General features: G+C 39.4%; 1 protein-coding gene across 12 annotated transcripts in view; it reads right to left on the reverse strand.

Annotated features, from left to right (window-relative positions):
• The window catches only part of LOC101175561 (pleckstrin homology domain-containing family A member 7), a 138,450-nt gene that overhangs the window by 98,951 nt on the left and 22,667 nt on the right, over positions 1 to 16,832 (reverse strand). The gene's annotated exons all lie outside the window — the stretch shown is intronic.

The raw sequence follows: 16,832 nt of genomic DNA on the forward strand, positions 1-16,832 counted from the left end.
AGTGGGGGAGTGAATGTATCGCGAGTGAGAACGAAAGAACGAGGAACAGGTTCACAGAGTGAAGCTGCATTCCTTTTCCCGCCTCGAGCTCATCAGGCAGGGTACAAACCTCTGGGAAAAGGAGGAGGAGGAGGAGAGACAGAGAGATGATAAAGAGAGGGATGAAGAACAGACGATTCACCTGAACTCAAAATATCTGATTCAATGTAGTTAAAGAACCGAGGGCAAAAGCTTCTATAAATATCTTCTCTTTTCTGTATTTACGCTTATGAAAATGAAAGAGACTGCAGCCTAGTTTTCAGAGTACATACCAGAGTAAACTGATGCTATTTCTCACTTTAAGCAACCTCTACCAGGACTGGATCCCAATTCTTCCAGACAAAAAGAAGCTTCATACATTTTTTTGAAGGGGTGTAACAATTATTCAACTTAATGAATCGATCTATATTCATACAATCCAACCAGATCGATCTGTCTGAGACTAATTCTGAATGGAATATACCTGTACTGTTATAAAATCATTTCAAAATGATATAAATCAATTATAATCGATATAGGAAAATACCATTTGTTTATTTTACTACAACATAAAAACGTCCAAGTTCCATTACACACATGTGATGACAGCCAAAAACTAATCAGTCCATCATTCCAGTCCAATGTGTGGAAAGACTTTGAACTGAAAGTCATGTGACCATCCAGTGTGCTAGAATGTTCTAATAATGTTTCCCTTTGGATTCTTTGGATGTGGAAAAACAACAGCGGTCTGAACTTTAGGAAACTAAATTGTGAATGGATTTGACATTCATTCTTTTTTATTTGTTTGTTTGTACACATTTAATTTACACTTTAAGTTTTTGGCTAAAGATGTCCTGGATCCATTTTAGGTTAAGGAATCAGATCAAATCAGATTGTTTAAAATGAACTAGTATGGACTACAAATCATATCAGCAAAGCTCAAGTTATGATATGAATTGAATCGTCGTTAAAATGATTTGTCACACCCCTAACTTTTTAGATGGTAAAATTATCTTTAAAACCATGTTTTCTGCCTGACACTAATTTTTTTTAAATCATCTTATAGTTTGGATAACTATTAAATAACCAACGCAAAAAGCTAACGGGGTTTAAGATTAAAACGTCTAAATAACTTGAGCTAATGGCAACCGTCCCACCTGTAAATGCGGCCCTGGTGGCTAGCAGCTTTGATTTCTCTGATGAGACCAATTCTTTGGGCTTGAGAAAATGTTCATGTCTACATTTTTTCTTTAGAGAATGTACTGGACCCGCCTCACACTGAGCATCTGGAGGTTTCTGTTTCTGAATGACATGACCAAAACTGACAGCTATGGGTGGCATTCAGATGAAAACTAAAAAAGACAGCAGAGGTGAGTTTAAGCTTTTTCTCAGAATTTACCACAATTTCAAGTTCAAGTTTGAGCTGTGTGAAGGCTAGCAGAGTAACATGTAAAGATCTGAATCCCCAACATACTGGGTACCAGGGGGCAATTACCATATCAATGGCAAGCAATTAACATTACCCAGTGGGGGTCCTTTGGCAAGACCCTTAAAGCTTCTGCCTCCCGAGGGCAGTTCGGCTGCAGCTCACCGCTCCCTCAGGGCATGGGTCAAATGAGGAGACGATTTTCCCTTCGTGGAATAAATACAGCATGATAAAATTAACATCAGGGGTTATATTCTCACCAACTAATAGGAGACACAAAGTCTTACTTTACCTTTTAGAAAAATGAGACACTGATTTTTTTTAAGTTATTGTTTCTATTATGATAAATATAAATTAACTATTGTTTTTTTTGGCATACATATAATGAGAAAATAGCATTTTTTTCTAAATATAATATAGCTTATTACTTTTGAAAAAGGTTCACTTCCTTTCAAAATAAAATACCGGTACATCCTGTTCCGTATAGGACCATCTCAAAACAGAAAATGTAGTAGAGTGTCAGCAGTGATATTTTAAAATAAATAAATAAACACTATAAACAGTTTATTTTACTGTTTGTGGTGCATCTCAGCCAGAAATTCATATATTTAAATGACTAAATAGAAATTAGAGGTCATTAAGTGACCCCAACTGGATTTTTTTGGACTTTACGTTCCACTTAAAATCCTTGAATTAAAAAAAAAAGTAGAAAATTCATCTTATAATCCAGGGAGCCTTCATTCTGGTTGCGGTCACTGACCTCCAATCAATTTCCTGTAGAAAATGAAATATTCTATTCAAAATCTATCCAAATGTTTTAATACGGCTTTGGTAGAAGAAGCTGCAACACAAATTACAAATTATTGGAACATTACTGGTTGTTATCAGCATTATAAAGTTTGATTCATCTGACTGCTTAGCTTTATTTAAAGTACCTTTTAGTCTGAAAATGTCCTATTTTTTAAAATAATAAACATTTTATTTTTTTTTAACTTGAGAGCAACAATGGAGGCTCCAGAGCCTCAGGCTGCAGACCCCTGACCTACATCAACATTTGCTAGAGGAATTATGCATCTGTTCAAAAATTCTTCATCTTCTGGATTTGTAGTTAAGAGGTCAGGTGGCGTTTCCTATCTGCTGTAAGAGGAAACTTTCTTCTGCTTTATGATGCAGATAAAAAGCTGCTAGTTATTTAGTTCACTTTCCCTCTACATAAAATTCAAAGTTTATCAGCCATAAACAAACCTTCAGTGCTTTGCGTGCTAATAAAGATGATCTAATCTGTCACCTTATTTCATACGGCGCGTTAAGAATAACCACAGATGACCACAGTGATGCATGGGGCTAGAACCATAAAACAATGAAATACATGCAAACAAAAAAGAATCACAACCCGACATAACAAAAACGAAATTGAAAACTATCAAAGATATAGATAAAAGGAAAAAAAAGAAATGTAAACTAATAAGGTCGAAAGGCAAGAAGTTGAGCTCATATATGAACTAAAAGCCAGTTCATATCTGGTCATAAAGGGATTTATTTAATTTGTTAAATACTTCAAGCTGCCTTAAGATTGTTTTTAGCACATTTAAGGTTTACAATTTATTGCGATTTTCACCGACTTTTACGATATGGATATTGCACAGCTTGAAATTGCGTCAACAATAAATGTGTGATTTATTGTGGAGACCTAGTTTAAATCATTGACTGTATTTGAGAACTGGACTGAGCAACACTTCCTAAAGTACTGGCTGGTTCCAAGATGCCAAAATCCCATAGACTTCAATAGAGACATAAACAGCTGTTACTCAGTCATTCTATTGGTCAGAATAAACATTCTTGCTCTGCTACCTTCTTTTTTAGGTTTTTGCTAATCTTTTTTTTTTCCAAGTAATTTTTTTTGTGTTGTGCAAGTTGTTTACAATAAATTGATCGATCAGATGCCTCAACCAAAGTATGTGGTCGTACGTCAAACGCTCTAAGCGACTCTTCCAAACCCATTTTCAAGTGGTAGGGACTTGAACTTCCAACAAGCTCCCTCCTGATTGGGGAGAGTGGTTGCCATGGGAACGTGCAAAACAATAAGTACAAAAGTTAAGAACAAAAGATCACAGACTGCAAACTGCTAAAAAAAAAAACAGTCTACGATAAGGAATCTGGGAGAAAGAGAGGAAGGACTTTCAACTCTAAACCCTAATTATCCAAGCCTGAACTTTTTTTGCTTCTTTTTTTTTTTTTTTTAATAGAATCCATCGAAACTTTCCCAAAATTGCAGATATCCAATCTTGGAGTGTCTGATGCTTTTGCACTTACCTTTAAAAATAAGATTCAGACATATTTAGACTGACTTGGACCAATCGCTGCTTACTGATGTTGTCTGGCTCCAACATGGCATTGCCTGTATCGCGAAAAAAATGGCAACTAATTTGACTTGTTAGAATCGGAAGCAAATCCTTTTCTACAGCTGACATCACACTCGCTCAGTCCAGTTCTATTATACAGTCAATGATTCAAAACCTACACGTACGTAAAAGTAAATAAAACCAAATTTTAAAGCCAAATAAACGGTGAATGCAGTCTGCTGCCGCCAACAGTGGGTTATTAAAGGCGTGTAACCAGAAGGAAGCCTCATTTACATGACAGGCAGTCTGTGGATGAGAGGTCACTCTGTCGAGCTAAATGGAGAAGTGGAAGACCGCTCCAGCCTCCAACCAAACAGAGAGTGCCATGACCCTGCTTCAAGGACAGATCCCTGCAATAACAGTCACAAAGATAACTAAGTGAAGTCACAACTCACTGGAGGATAAAGTCCAGACACGGCAGGCTAAATCTCTGAATGATATCAGCCTTGATAGAAGAGTGGACAAAGATTCTCAATTCAAATAAAACCACACATGTTTATTAATGTAATGGCAGCATATTCCTAAATAAAGTTTATTCTTCATTTTTGTTTCTACATATTCTCTCCTTGCATTCATGTCCAAGGGAAGTCTGGACTGGTGCGAGGTCATTTTAAATTGGATTCCTGCAGGAAAATGTTTACACCTGTAGAGTGGCAAAAAGTTTGTTATGCAATGAAGAATAACCAGCAGCATTTTGCCACATTTACCAAATACTTTTATGAAAATGTTATGAACGGACTGAGCTGGACAGATCCCCAAAATATTGTCTCCCCACATCGGCTTCGAGACAGATTTCTACTTTGCATCTTATTTATAAATATTTATAAATCATTTCATGCTTCATTATGATGTGTGTGTGGGTGTCTGGGGGGGGGGGGGGGGGGTATTGTAGGTGAAGGTTTTTATTTTTGTTTTCTAAATGTAGAAAATGTTTTTACAATGTTAAACACTTAATGATAGGTGTGCATGAAAAGTGCTTCACAAATAAAGTGTGATTTGATACGGTTAAAACCAGCTCATTCATTTTGTTAATTAAGATGATTTCCATCCACTAAATTATTATAAAAGTTTGAACTTTTTTATCTTTTTAAAAGAAAATTTTGAACAATTATTCAACTAAAACTTGAACGAGATATTTTCCAACATATTTGCAGCCAAAGGAGCTAAGATATTAAAGTAATTAATCAAACCTCTTTATTCAGCTTTGAGGAACATCATCATTTGTGGTGTAGTAATGCCTGAAAAGCCCAAATAAATGGTTTGCTGAGGTGTGGAAAGTGGAAACAAAAGAGGAAGGAGTGTAGTGGGAGGGAAAAGGAAGGAAGAGGGAGGAAAAAACGATGAGGGCTGAAAAGAACAGAAGAGGTAGGCATGGCCGTCTCCTGCTGTTTGTTTTTGTTGTAACATTTATTTCCAGAGCAATCAAATCAGGGAGGCAAAAACACAGGGGACCCTGTGGTTCCTTTTTATTTTTTTTTAATCCGTCTCCGCTTCTGTCCGTTCTTGTTGTCCTTGTTGGAAAATGCAGGTGGGCCCGTCCACCCACACACCAGCATTAGACTGGCAGCACATCCACTGCCGGGCCTCACTCAACGGAGGAACAGATGTGAGGAAAACTTGAAAAGGACGCCGGTAAAACAATCCCGCATTTATGGGGACAGACAGACACGACCCTACCTGAGAATATAGACAGCAAAAACAAAGGAGTCTGTACAGCAGGAAACCCTGCAGCAGACGTTCGGAGGATGCCGCCCCGCTGATATTTGACAGCTGTGTGGAACCGTGTCAGTGGGAGTGATGGCAGCAGAGCGATTGGGCCTGCTGTCAAGCTTATCTGGCTTTTACAGCCTAAAACTCCTCACCACTTCTTTTGAAACGCACACACAAAATCTTTAAGCACACCTTAAGCCTGCAGTCAGGGTCACAGCTGAGCTCATGTTTGTGGAAGTCCTAAAAAAAAATAAAAAATAAAAAAGAATTCTCATCATTTTTCAAAGTGCAGTCCTTAAAAAAATGAGAGCAATTCCTAAAAATAGTAAAGTATTTGTTCTTTATTTACCAAGAAAAAAGAAGTATTAGCGGAACAAAGCATGCTGGTTGGAAATTTAAACAACATGCTGTGCTCTAGTTAAATATCTCCATTATTCCTTCCTTCCAGCAGCTTCAAACTGAAAGACTTGATTTTATTTAGGGCTCCACATAATTTAAAATGATAAATCCACTACAATCTTTAAAAAACCTAAGAAAAAACAGAAGCGGATTGGCTGATCACACAGACTAAACGCGTATAGATTACACAGTACAAACCACTCTGTCATTGTATTCCTCCTTACATCTTGTGCGAATGGGGGCGGGGCTCAGACGTTGCATTATCTAGTTCATGTTATTCCAGACGGCACTCAGCTGTCTCAGGAAAAGCCTGTGGAGTTTGGATGGCGCAATCCCGTTTATGAGTGTGCGTGGATCCCTGGGGAGCGTTTGATCCAGATTCTTAAATCTTCAGTTACACACTCACACACACTCCTATTTATACACCTCCTCTGAGTTCTTGCTTTTTATCATGCCTTGAAACCTTACATCTTTCAAGTCAGACCCCGACACCATAATTAGACCGAGTCTTTTTATATACTGGACTGGGTTTTAAAAGGTAACTTTTGATGGTTTTGATCGAACAATGTCCCGAGATCTAAATTAGAATGGGATGTTTTGATGCTGGCAGCTATGCGCTAACGTAGCTCATGGGTGACTATTGATGAAGTTAAGGAGCGTCCAAATTTGAAGACAATATTTTTGCCATGTCTCTCCGCTTGGAGGGATGAGTGCAGGGATGGGGAAAAGCTGTAGGGAAGGAATTTGGATTCGGCTTTTCTTCAAAGTTCAATTTTTGAGTCACGGTTTTGTTTGGGTTTGATTTATGATTTCTTTATTACAAAACAACAGAAAAAAGAATTAAATCCTTTTTAAAAGTTGCTAATAGGAAAGTAAGAATGAAGAAAAAAAATTCAGTTTCCTAATGCTAAGCCTGGTGTAATGTAACAAAATAATAAATAATAAATTCTTCTTAAATATTGCACAACACGTGTTTGATCCTTTCAACGTTACTGGTATGCAGTAGGTATGCAACAATTCACTTCCTATGATTCAGTTTAATGGTGAAACCTACAGTTCAGTTTTAATTTGAAAATTGTGATGTCGCTAATTTCAACCTAAACGTTGAAACGTTGCCTCCAGATCTTAATGGAAGATAAGGTTTGATCACAGAGCCAGCTCAGTGGCCTTGTGGTAGAGTGTCCGCCCTGTGACTGGAAGGTTGTGAGTTCAAATCCAGGCCGAGCCATACAAAAGACTATAGAAATGGAACCTTGCTTGACAAGCATTAGGGGATGGTTTCCAAGATCCCACATGGGTTAGGTCAAATGCGGAGAACAAATTTCACACACCTAGGTGTGTGACAGATCACTTGACTTAAAAAAAAAAACCTCAATTAAAGACGCACTACAATGAAAACTGTTTTTAACATGTTCTTGTGGCATTTTTCTGAGATCAAAATTGCATTTCTGAGTATATCTTTTTTCACATTTTTGTGAATCGGAGAAGACAAAAAAAAAATTTCATAAAGGCCTTATTTGTAACGTGGAAAATACAGTGGATGGGCCAAAAGATCTCAGCTCTACTCTAACCAGAAGGATTGTAACACTTGCAAAGCTGCTTGGTGCTGATCATAAAGTCTCCCTCTGAGGAAAATCATGTTTTTTGATTTTTTTTTACGTGTTTTTGTGGCATTTTTCTTATGAAAGAGAGCAAATGTAATAAAATAAATCATTTCATTTCTGCATTTTTGAGTACCGTAAATTCCGGACTACAAAGCGCACCCGATTACAAGCCGCACCCACCCATTTTCACTTGGTTAACTGCTTTTAAACATACACAAACCACGTCGGAGTAAAAGGCACATGTATTAGGCAACATAGTAAACCTGACCAATCACGTCCTGACTCCCTAACTAAGTGAGATTTATAACCACGCAGTGGGAGGAATCATGCATTTTGGATATACCCACACCCACTAAAAAGCATGGACCTCTATTCTGTTCACAAGTTCCTCAGTTATGGTTTTTTTATTTATTTATTTATTTTTAGTTTTTTTTTACTTATTGACAATCTAGGTAGCATACATAAAATTACAAACAGTAACCATATAATCAACATTACATTCCTCAGTTATGATGAGGAAATTTACATCAGCGATTCCCCATTTCCCATGAGTCTTAGGGGCTAAAGGCGGGGCCTCGCCACACTGTTGTACGTGTTTAAGAGTGAGCAAGTATCAGCAGTGCACGGAGGGGTGAACGGGAACAGCTCTCCTTCCCCTTGTGTCGCGGCAGCGTTATGGGAGTAACAGGGCTGGTTAAAAAACACACCAGTAAAATAAAGCAACGGCGACTGAAAAGCGCGCGCCTCAGCGCGGCGCGTGCGTCAGAAGTTTCATCCCACAACAAACACTGTTGCGCCGCGGACGCCTCTCTGCGCTCCCCCCGCGCGCTCCCCTTCCCATCTTTTTAGACACATCTGGCCAGGGCGGCTCCAGGGAGGAGCAAATCGTGTCTGTGCAGAGCAATCGGACTTAAAACTGTACGTTTTGTGGATGAGGGGCGGATGCGTTGTTACGTGTGGGAGCCATCAGACTGCCATCGGCCCCGCAGCTCTATGTGATGAGCAGCAGGAGAACATGTCTCCAGCTCACACGGAGGCTGTGAGCTTTTCAATGCAAAATTCCGGACAGTCCTTAGAAACCGTAAAACCGATCACGTGGATTTGTGTTTCCAGTCGTGTCCCGGCAAAATAAAGGCTGATGTTATTCCCACATATTTACGTGCAGCCAGCCGAGTCACTATGACTCTGATGTAAATTCACTCCGGAGCATGCGCTGTTCTCTCCGTCACGCAGCTGACCGGCTTTTCCGAACCCGATGGTGATGGTGGATTTTTTCACGCTGCTTTTAACGATTGCTTTTAACTTGAAAGCTTCATCATATTGTAGTGGCGATCACGTGCACGTTGGGTCTAATGGCACCAAAGGATTCTGGGATGCGGCCGGGCATGCGTGTTTCGTTTTGTTGAACCATGACTGAAGTGTCTAAGACCTGAAGTCAGGTCCATGCTGTTTGGCTGTTTAGTGTGTTGAAAAACAAATGACTTGTGCTTGGTGTCAGATAGAGAATTCAAACCATTCACTGAGTCCGAAAATACGTACATGGCGGCTGCCAATTAAATCCATAAATTAGCCGCGTCACTGAACAAGCCGCAGGGCTGTAAGCGCAGGAAAAAAGTAGCGATTTATAGTCCGGAAATTACGGTATTTCTCCTTTTAAATCTCTGTCAACCAAACTGTCGCAAATGCGTTCTGGTTGCATTCATGAGCTGTTGTGATGTCACAACGTTTTATAAAAAATATCAATTGTCATAGGGAGACTTTAAGCCAGGGGTCGGGAACCTTTTTGGCCAGGAGAGCCATAAACGCCACATATTTTTAAATGTAATTTCGAAAGAGCCATACAATAATGTAGTGTCCCTTTCCCACACTAAGGCACGGAGACTTAACCTCTTTTAGGGTTCTTTATTCTGGTTACTGTAGACCGCAACAAACGCCGTACAATCAATTCAGCAACTCCAGAATCTGTCCCGCCGAGACGAGAGCGCTTCTCCCAACTTTATATTCCCCCGTCCTGCTCCAGCCCTCCCATTTCCTTATTCGGCCCATGGCTGAACCCCATTGGTCCAAACTCCCTAACAACAGGCTGAGCGACAGAACTGAGGGCCAATCAGATCTCTGCTTGAACGATGCGTTCCATGAACTCCAGAACTTTTAACGCGGGCCAACAGCCAAGTTAAACTCAGTCCGCGACAATATGTTTAAAACTAAATATACAAATGAATGTGTGCATTTGATGTAATTTCAACATTTTTAAAGTCCAATAAGTCTGTGGATTATTTTTAATAACATTGTTATACTGTTGCTAATAAATGATGAGTATTTCTCGTGGTAGTTTTGCTGATGGTCTAGTCTGGTTGATCCGTGGTGAGTTTCTGCTTCATGCAGGCGTTGAGACTTTAAACGTGATCGTAGGTCTGAATGTTCTTTAGATGTGAGACAGACATGGAACCAAACACACACACCCACGCTGCAGGAGTGACGGGCAGCAGGTTTACGTTTTTACGATCTCTGCGCGATTCACCTGCTGCCGGTCCCCCCCCGCCCCCCACCCCCTCTGCTTTCTTCCTCACACATCCCGTCCCCAAAACTGCGCGCTCTTCCTCAGGGAGGCAATTCAAAGGTTTCCGGGTGGTACAAACTCTGTGAAATAATAGATAACAGTAAACTGATAGTTTTTTCTCCAAGCACCGCTACTACTGCGCGCCTCTGGCATTGCATCGCGCCCGAGAAGGACTGGTCTAATGAAAAAAAAAAAGTATAATTAAGGATTTGTCTGCGAGCCACATGTGACCATCAAAAGAGCCATATATGGCTCGCGAACAGAAAAGTCAAAAAGCAAAAGTAATTTCCAGAAATCAAAATGAAATGTTAAAAAAATGATAAACAATAAAAACAGAAACAACTTATTTGTGATAGAAAAGAAAACGTTTGGTGTGAAAATGCCAAAAGCATTATATAAACACAATTTTATAATGGTATAGGTCTATTTAATTTGATTAACAACTTCCTTGCTCCATACAGATCGATCTGGTTGGATATATCAATTCATGAAGTAATCGATTAATCATTACCCAAATGGTGTAAATCAATGTAAGTTACATATTTCAAATTTCCTTTAATTTACTGAAACATATACTTCAATTGTATTTTTTAAATGTGCATTTTAGACATTTCAGTTTCAACTTTTTGTTTTATGCTGCCAGTGATTGCTGCCTCTTTCTGGAAAGCACTTTCAATTTCTTCTGCTTCAGATAATGAGGCAAATAGTTTCAAAGTTTCACATTACATTTCTATTCAGCAACAACAACAAAAAAAGAAAATCTCTGACCATTTCTATTTTTGGCTACAAACCTTTACCTTCATACAAAGGTAAAGGTCATACACTGGGGCAGCCGTGGTGCAGCGGTGGGGCGTCGACCCATGATCGTCAGATTGCAGGTTCGATTCCCGCCATGAGCCGAAGTGTCCTTGGGCAAGACACTGAACCCCACCTTGCCTCTGGTGGTAGGCCGGCGCCTGTGTTTGGCAGCGGAGCGGCCACCAGTGTGTGAATGTGTGTGTGACTGGGTGAATGGGTCTGTGACTGTAAAGCGCTTTGTCCTTGTAGGAAGAAAGGCGCTATTTAAGTATACGCCATTTACCATTTACAAAGCTCATGCTTTCAAGCTGTAGCATTAATGGCAGAGTGTGCCATGTTTAACCTGTTACCTTTAGAAAACGCGTTTGCTGTCTCGCTTCACTTGTTACCAATCGTCCCTAAAACTTATCATAAAAAACGCATTCCTTTCCAAGAAATTTAACTACAAGAGTATCTTTTATGCAACTGTTGTGAAATTACTCAAATTAAAGAAAGGTTAATCCGCTACACCTGGAACAGCATTTTAAATGTAGCCTATAATAGGAGTGTGACGATAACCGCATCACCGCACTTGGTTTTTTTTTTTTATACTTCTTTTTTTTGTTCTGCATATGAAGGATAAACACATTCATCTTTGCTGATAGTGTACTTTTTCTGCTAGTCCTGTGTTCAGACTTCAAGGGTTTTCTGGGGTTAACCTTTCATTACTGTTCTCTTTCACTCCCTGCGCCGCTCCTCTCACCTCTTGCGCTGCGCGCGCGGCTCTGGCTCCCTCTTCTCCCACACACACGTGTGTGGTTTCAGAAACACATACACATCCTCATTGATTCTACAAAAGAAGCTTCCGTCTCGTGAGGATATACGACAAATTTAACGCGTTCTAATTATTAATTTCCATTGAATTCATTTCCATTACAAGCTGCGTGCGTTCTTGAGTGCGCGACACGGCCACCCGCCGTAGGATTTTGTGTTGGGGGTGGGGGTGGGGGGGGGTTATTACTATTCTCCTTCACTCCGTAACACCAAACACAAACGCGCACTGTTAGAGTGCGATGAATATCACTACGTTTTGTTTGGGAACTATTTTGTGCAGTGCAAAGTTACGTGTCCGTATAAATAAAGGCGGAGCCTCCTGCGGCTTCAAGGATACCGGAAAGGTGACAAAGTGTCTGCAGTCTCGTTTCTTACTGGGCAATATATAATATTCTGAGGAGATGTCTGTACCAGAGAGCACAGGTGAAGCCTCGCGTGCAGCTCCAGAGCGCTCTGCTGCAGAAGAATCAACACGCACCCCCAACACACCTGTGTGAGCTCCTTCCTCCTACACAGGCAGCGCAGTGACCCACACACACACAGTCATTCTACAACACCTATACAGTTAGTTCATTAGTTAGATAGGTAGTAGTTAGTTGTTACTTTTATTTGTTAATAAAGAATACCGCGTTGCAATTGTATTCATTTGCGACGTGGCCGCCGGGGGACTTTGTGTTTGTTTTTTGGGGGGAGGGGCTGCTGGTTCATCACCGCGGTGATCAAAAATCCCACACCGTCACAGCTCTAGCCTATGAAAATAGACCATTAAAAAAATGGCAAGATTGCAACACTGAGCATAAAGTATGTTTAACCTCTCAATTCTTGGGAGACCCTCAAGTAGTAAAACATCAACCTTAAATGCCAACAACAATAAAAAATAAAAATAAAAAGAGCTTATAGAACCTTTATCATTGTGGGAAATGTTATGGGTATGGGAAGAAATTCAAATCCGATTTTACTCACTAAAAGCTGTGGGTGTGTCATTATAGGGGTCAAACTGAGATGTTCAATGAACCAAGCAAAAATAAAGAATTTAGTCAAAAGAAAATAGAGTCAAAGCACAATTATTTATGAAACCTTTCAAACCAAATATCAAAAGTAAGAACAGGGTCTAATTGAATGCTGATAGAAATGCATCCATTAAAAGGTGTTATTTCCTCAACACCATTTAGTTTGTGCTATTTTAAGCCTGTTTTGTACCGTGGCATTTAGAATGCAAAAGGAGAAAATGGGTACTTTATTCTTGAGCAAACAGCTGACAATAACTTAGTCTGAGCCAATGTTTGGAATAGAAGAAAAATGACATTGTCCACAAGCTCATTGCTCAGTCATCACCTTTCTATTGTTCAGAAATGCCACATAGTTACACCATGAAGGCCAAGGATTGACTTTTGGTTAATGGAACTTTGAAAGAGGTCTTGGTCCATTAATGTGTCATTAAGAGCCACTAAAACTGTGAATGCTGGAAGACCAAATTCTGCCCTAAAAAATATTTGACGAACAAGACCATTTTTGCTTTTTCATAAAATTGAATCATAACAAAAAAACAACAGATTTTCAAAAATTACAATCCACAAAATTTGTCTAGTCCGAATAAAAGTACTGATCTCACCTTCTGGCTTGATCATTAGAATAGATTTCAGGATTTCCCTGGGTTAGTTTGAACTCTGGACACACATAAACCTAGAGAAATAGCTTTGTAACCACCCTCACACTCCTATCCCAATCAGCTGTTCATCATCCTGGCATGAACCTCTTTTGATTTGGTCACAGCGTGAAGTTTAAGGCTGCTCAAAAAAGACCTAGTTATGTGATTAGTTTGAGTGGGGCTGGATCTAATCAGTGTAGAGAGTGAGACTTTCTCAGTAATCAATGTTCAGTAATTGCTTCAATGTTCTAAAGAAAGACATGAAATTACTGTTACCACAACAAACAGAATGGAAATTGACTGTTTTTCCATGAGCATTAATGATTACAGTGGTAAATCTGCAATTTATTTAATTCGAATCAGCTCTTGTTTTACGGTATTACTGTTTGCTATGGAATGCATTAAAATTAGACAGACTTTAGACATTTTAAATTGTAGGACTGTATTAAATCACAGTGCAATCGTATGTATTACCTCTAGGAATTTTAGGCAATCAAACTGAGACGGGACTAAGAGGGCGAACAGGCAGAAATATGACTCAAAAACCCATTTCACACAGCAGAGGTGCCAAAAAACCTAAAAGAGGCATCCATCTGTCCAACCATCAGTTCAAAAAAACACAAAAGCACCATATCAGTGGCAGTTTTGCAACCAGCATGGTACCAACAGCCAATCAGATGACCGCAACGATTTTGGAAACACCACAGCGGCATTGTGCCCTCCTGTGTTGACCTTATCCTCACTAAGACACACTAATTTGACTGTGTTACTACCTTTGTTGACAGCTCAGATGTGTATCAAAAAACTTCCGCCTCCTTTTAAATTCACACAAAGGACCCAGATGTGCCAGAAAAAGCCCTCAAATGCAAGGCATTCAGGGGAAGCAGATAACGACTGAATAGAAAGAAAAAAATCCACGGCCAAAGCTGCAGCACACCGTTCATAAAAACTGTCCTGACAGCATGAAAAGTGAAGTGTTTGTACAATCCCCACTGTAACATCAAAACCCACTAGCACATTTGGAGTAAATTTGGAGTTTTGAGGGGCATAGAGTATAAAAATTGTAACCATTTACAGTAGGTTTTTTTTCTAATAGATGCAAACAGAATGAAATTCCCGATAAAGTTGAACATGGTTTACAAAATGCTTCAGCAAACATGTAGAGAGGATTTGGAAACAGGAACACCTGATGTCATAGGAGTAACATTTGAAAGTTTCTCTATGATCATCTTTTCATCTATGGTAAAATGTTTTCCCCTTTGGACTTTTAGTTATGATTAAACCGTTTTTAGCCAAAAAAAAAAAAAAAAAAAAACCTTTGTCGTTTAGTAAGACACAGTTTCTGCGAAGTGGCATGACTTAATCAGAAATTCTCCTCTGAGCTGTGGGCGGGATTGTTGGTGCAAAGTAAACCCATTCCCATTTCCCATCATCGGTGTTTACACGCTCTCCCACTATCTTACAGCCCCTCCCACCCCCAACTAGAGGTGTTATTAGAGGTGCAACAAAAATTGAAAGCAATCCAGCCGTACAGTCCATGTTTCTGCACGTGGATGCATCATCATGGAGCCTCAGGACTGTGGATTGCAGCACCTACGTCACAGCTTCAAGCTTTTTCAAATTTCATTTTGTCGTTTGCTCCATCACGATGGTTGAATTAAGAAATACTCAGAAACGCAGTTTTGATCTTAATTTTCTTAACATGTGTCCTCCATAGTGAGAAACAGCCACACGAACATGTTAAAAACACAAACACACTGTTTTCTTCAGAGTGGGTCCTTAAGGAGTGTAAATCATTAAAAGTCTACTTAAAGATTGCAGGATATTCCGTCCTGCAATGCTTGAAAATTAACTTGAGGTTTTTATTCTAAATTACAGTGTTTGCTTTCCCCCAAATATGGTGTTGGGAGATAAAGCTTTAACAACACCTTTTTAGCTTCATTTGTCCCACAGACATTGTTCTAGAAAAAAGGTCTGCAGAACTCTGTGAATTATTTATCAAAGGCTCATGATTAACAGCACTGGCTGTAACCTAAGCTCTTCAATCCTATAGAAGAAGTCAGAATCAGCTGATTCACATTGATTGCAAAAAAGCACTTCACTACAGCGTTGCAAATTAGAATAAAGCTGCTTTTCTTCATTTCAGAATTAATTGCACAAACAGTTGGAGTAACAATAGTCAAAAGAATACTCTGGGGCATACTGGAGTTAAAGCGTTGGTATTAAAAGGTTAAGGATTCCCGCCAATGCCTATAACTCAAACAACCATTCAAACACAAAAAAAAGAAAAAGGAAAAAAAGGGCAGATAAATCAATAGGTTTTATTCCTGTTTTTCCTATGAGTGATATAGTGATTCCTGGCTGTGGGAAAAAGAGATGATGACTCAACACTATACAATCCAAAAGATCTAAGAACAACCAAAAATTCCCTGAATACCACCTGACACTATGTGTAGTTTAACATTTCAATGCCCCAGGGGACAGGGCAAAAGGAGCCCCTTTCCAAACAGACTGGTTTATCTGTGAACCTGATTCACTCAAACACACCATGTTTGGAGGCAACCAAACAACTGAATACCTACCTGAATACCAAGCAGGTAGGACGAGGTGTAGACAAAAATACAGATGGAAGCAGCGGACAAAAACATTTCGAAGCAGTTTGGCCGACAGTCATGCACAAACTCGAGCACACTGGTACTTCTCTTGGTTAATGTGACCCACTTGCCATTCCTGTCTTTAGATTGATCCACAGGACCTTACCTGACTTCTGTTTGGATTTAATTGGAAAAGACACTAAAGTGACTGCACAATCCGAATAAATTACACATCTAACTAGGTTCAGTTCTTCAAGGACACTTGGATCTGAGCACTTTCCATTTATGTCATTGCAATAGCGTTTGGGTGGGTGAACTGAAAAGCTTCACAAAAGGGGAAAAAAGAACAAAGGCATCGAAGCAAAGCTGACTTCACTACATTGACTTGGTGGTGATAAAAAAAAGATCAGATTTAAAGAAGATTACACAGATATAACAGACAAAACATCTCTGTGAATCACTGTTGGATTAAAAGCAGTGTCTCTGCACCCCTAACAGACACTGACACTAACACGACTCCAGAATTACAACCACAACCGGGAGAGCCACAAAACACATGTAATACACGAGTATTTCTGAAATCAAACACAAACCTTCTTGTTCTGTTGGGTCAGCAGATGAAAAGTCCGACATGGGCTTGGTGGTGTTCATTACCACATTTAATGCAATATTTACACATGCAAATAGACTTAGACCGCCACAATATTACTCAAAAATTCGGAACTATTATCAGTGGAAGATGGAACATGTTTTTTTTTAAAACATATTTAGGAGTAATATCAAACTCAAAATGTTCCATGGTAAACAGATTTTAAAAGAAATTCCATTCAGTTTGATCATTATTATCTGTGATAATAAAA

Source organism: Oryzias latipes, chromosome 6, assembly GCF_053564925.1.
Source record: "Oryzias latipes strain Hd-rR chromosome 6, Olatipes_Hd-rR_3.1".
In the NCBI taxonomy this organism is placed as follows: Eukaryota; Metazoa; Chordata; class Actinopteri; order Beloniformes; family Adrianichthyidae; genus Oryzias; species Oryzias latipes.